This window comes from Penaeus japonicus, unplaced genomic scaffold (assembly GCF_977035675.1).
Source record: "Penaeus japonicus unplaced genomic scaffold, GWHDUDI00000001_assembly GWHDUDI00000012, whole genome shotgun sequence".
NCBI lineage: Eukaryota > Metazoa > Arthropoda > Malacostraca > Decapoda > Penaeidae > Penaeus > Penaeus japonicus.
Genome location: NW_028234414.1, coordinates 5,974,088 through 5,978,380, shown reverse-complemented (window position 1 = coordinate 5,978,380; position 4,293 = coordinate 5,974,088).

The following is a 4,293-nucleotide window of genomic DNA, read 5'->3' as shown; positions in this document are numbered from 1 at the left end:
TAGCTATTTCATTTCCCTGAATGATAACTTTATCTAATAGGCTAGTAGTAACCCCTGCCATTTCAATAGCCTGCTTTGCCAATTTGTCGGATTCCATGATTTATACAAGCCAACTTCGAAGTAACCCCTGGCTACACATTTTTCTCTTGCTTACCAAACAGCCTCAAAATAACCCCTGGTTATTCATAATCTTTAACAACACGTGTAACTCCTGGCTACATTATCTCTTGTTTACCACACAACTTAAAAATAACCCCTGGCTATATCAAAAATCTTTAATCACACGTGGAACCCCTGGCTACATTTTCTCTTGCTTATCACACAACTTCGAATAACCCCCGGTTATATTCTCCTAAAACAACTTTCGAATAACCCCTGGTTATACAAGATACTTCATCAAAAACAACTTTGAACCAATGACTCTGGTTTCTTGTAAATAATCTTCTACGTGATACCAGGAAGTCGCATCCTGAAGAAGAGGATATACGGAAAATAAGGGTCTCGATGCTTTAGTGTGAAAAAGGTGTGTCTTTTATCACTCAATGGTACGCAGTATTATATGCTAACTCTGCCATAGAAGCATTCGAGCCCATACCGACGGTTTGTCCCAGACCATAGTACACAAAATCTTATTTAATGTACCATTTACTCTTTCCACTTGCCCATTTGAGCTTGGGTTATATGGAGTTATGGTATGTTTACTAATTTCATATTCTTCAGGCAATGTATTAACCAGTTCATTTACGAACCTTCCCCCGTCAGAGATAAGCTGACGTGGTGCCCCCTCTTTGAAAAGGAATCCACTCATAAATGCCTTTGCGACTTCTGAAGCATCTTTGAATTTCAATGGAATCGTTACCAGATACTCTGTCAGTGGATCTACTATTGTGAGGATGTAACGAAAACCTTCCGATTCCGGATATGGTCCCACTATATCAATGTGGACGCGCTCAAAAGGCCTCGAAACTTCAGGATATCTTAAGAGAGGAACAGGGATATGTTCGTCTGGCTTACAGTGTGAACATATTTCGCACGAAGAACAATACTCCTTTACTAACCTTTTCATCTCTGGGAAAAAAAACAAATGTTTGTAATCTCTTTAAAGTCGCTAATACGCTCCCATGCCCTGCAATTGGGATAGAATGAGCCAACCTTACAGCTGTACTTTGATACCCTTCTGGTACCACCACTCGAAAAAACTTTCTAAAAGGTTTAATTAAAACATTATACAGCATTCCATCAGGTCTAACTTGATAGTTATCGATTCTCCCAGGAATTTTGTTCAAATCATCTTTAGAAAGTTTATTCTCACTGCTCAAGTAACTTTTCACATAGCTCCAAAGTGGGTCCTCATCTTGTGCTCTACGTAAATTGTCTAGTCCCCATACATCAATAACTTCTGGTGAACTATCTACCGCTGTGGACCTCGAATCATCATGTGCATTACTAATCCTCTCAGACTTCACAGCTCGGCGTGTAACCGCACCGATGACTAAATCGTCTACCGGATGATCTGCTGATCTAATCCGAGACAGTGCATCTGCTAAGTAATTATCTTTGCCCGGCAAGTATTCTACACGAATATCAAATTCTGCAACCGACAAACGCCACCTGGCTAGTCTCTCATTTCCGTCTTTATTACAAAAAAGAAAGCGGAGGGGCCTATGGTCTGAATGAACTAAAACTGGATATCCCTGTATCAGGGTTCTGCTCATTTTTAGCCCATATACTATAGCTTAGGCCTCACGCTCCACTGTAGAATAATTCAACTCTGCACCCATCAGCTGACGACTGAAATAGGATAAGGGTCTAAGGTCACCCTTATCATCTTCCTATCGGAGAGCTCCCTCAACCACTGTCTTGCTTGTGTCTGTAATCAACACAAACAGACGGGAGATTTTTGGGAATTTTAATATAATATCCCCAGACAGTACTGTACGCAACTTGTGAAACGCATCCAATGCTTTCGGTGTCCACGTCAGTCTTGTTTTTCTGTCAGTTCAGTTCAGTTCAGAGAGATTTGCGAAGGCTTTCCTTCGCCCGGGCTATATGCACGAGGCGGCCCGGCCTCTGCCAGCTATAAGTGCTGACTCATCTGATCATCATAACTGAATGCTTACCGTGGCGGTTGGATTGCCTGAAGGCGCTCCAGTTGCCACGGGGAAAGCAATAGGCATAGCCGCCTTACCAACCCGGTGGCTGTCGTCTCTGGGCCCTGCCTGAGGAAGCGAGTGTGCTCGCATTCCATCAGATAGTGCTCTAAATTGGCGTCCGGCGCGCCACAATGGCTGCAGCGTCGCTCATCATGCCCAATAGTGGGTATGATTTGCCACGCACAAGGGTAGCCTAATCTCAGTCTGTGAAGACTGACTTCGGCTCGCCTTGGTATTCTGTTAGAGAGTATCAGCGACTCATAGCCTGTGGCGTCTGAGTACCAGCTGGCCGAGGGGGAGGCTCTCGCTTCCTCTCTGTGGCGCTGCAGGGCACCGACCTGCCCTGCAGCCATCAATTTACGCCTTAGCAGTTCTCGGCTAGGATGCACCACAAGATTACTCAAGGGTTTTTTCCTGCCTTCCTCCACTAGCCTGTCAGCTACATCATTCCCTTTAATACCAACATGGCTTGGAATCCAGTTGATGACAATGCGTCTACCCTGATCCAGGATTCTCTGAGCAATAGTGAGAATCGTGGTCAGAAGGTAAACGTTATCAAGGGGCGTGCTTTGCTGCAGGCTGTCAATGGCGGCCCTAGAGTCTGTATGTATGACAACATGCCCGTCCTTCTGGGCTGCATGGGCTAGGGCTCCCATAATAGCGACAGCCTCTGCTTGGAGCGAGGAGGCATTGTCGGACACCCGCATAGCTTGTGCTACGTCCCTTGCTGCAAAGCCGGCGCCTGCAGTGTGGGAAATGGGGTCTACAGAACCATCCGTGAAGTAGGTTTTACTACCTGGTGGAGTGATTTCTGCAATGTTCCTCTCCGCCTCAGCCTTCAAAAGAGACGGAGAGTACTGAGTCTTTCTCCTTGACAGGTTCATGACAGAATACTCTATCAAGGATCTTGCCCACGGCGGGGCTGTGGCATAGTCAGGGTGGGGGAGGTCCATGCCCTTGACCAACAGAGTCTCCTTGAGCTCAAAGCGTATCAACACCCTGGCTGTATGAGACAGCCAGGAGTTGTTGGCAAAGAGTTCATGGTTCTGTGCAAGCCGACGCTGCACTTTTTGTCTTAGCTGCGAGTCCGGCGGGGACTGTAAGACCTTGGCAAGAAACTGAGCCGCCATCTGATCGATCCGGGTGTCCAGAGGGAAAAGGTTGGCCTCCAAGAGGAGGTTGGCAACCTTAGCCCATATAGGAGCACCCAGAATGATCCTGGCGGCATCGTTTTGCATGACGTCAAGCCTTTGCCGTAGTCCAGGCTTGACCGTGATCAGGGCGACGGAGGCGTAGTCCACAATGGGACGGACAGCGTGCACATAGAAGGATCTTAGTACACGGTGCCCAGCCCCTAAGCGCCGCCCTGACAGAGCTCTCATGACAGAGAGTCTTGCCTTGGTCCGTTCTAGGAGGTATTGAACCTCCGAGCGGAAAGTAAGCTTACTGTCAACCCATACACCCAGGTATTGGAAGACATGAACCCACTCTAGCTCTATCCCTTGGACTCGCAGCCTTTGGTCTTGGACATCCTGTTTCAGCGCCATTGCCTTCGATTTGGCTGCTGAGATCTTAAGCCCGACTCTGCGGCATTCCTCAGACATTAGATCCAGACAACGCTGGGTCTTTCTGATTAAATTCTCATTCTTCCTCCCAACAGAGATAATTGCCAAATCATCTGGTTTTTCTGTCCTTAGTCTTACAGCCTTTGGTTAGGTCGATCAAGGGGCGCGATATATATATATTTTTTATGAATTTGCGATAATAATTTGTCGCGCCGAGAAATGCCTGGAGCTCTTTCAGTACTAGAGATTGTGGATAAGTCTCCATAGCTTCTACCTTCCTATTCTGTAGCTTAATGCCCTGTTCGGTAATTATATGTCCTAGAAATTCAACTTCAGACTTAAAAAAAACGAACATTTGGTAAGCTTAGGGAGAGGTTACTCTATTGTAGGCGACTTAAAACCCGTCGGACATTATCACAATGAGTTTCACATGTGTCTCCCAACACTACAATATCATCTAAATACACAAAACCCACATCTCCGATCAGACCAGATAGGACCTGATTAATGATCACAGAAAACAGGGAAAACATTTCTGCTTCAAAGAATTATTACTTTTTACCATATAATTCCTA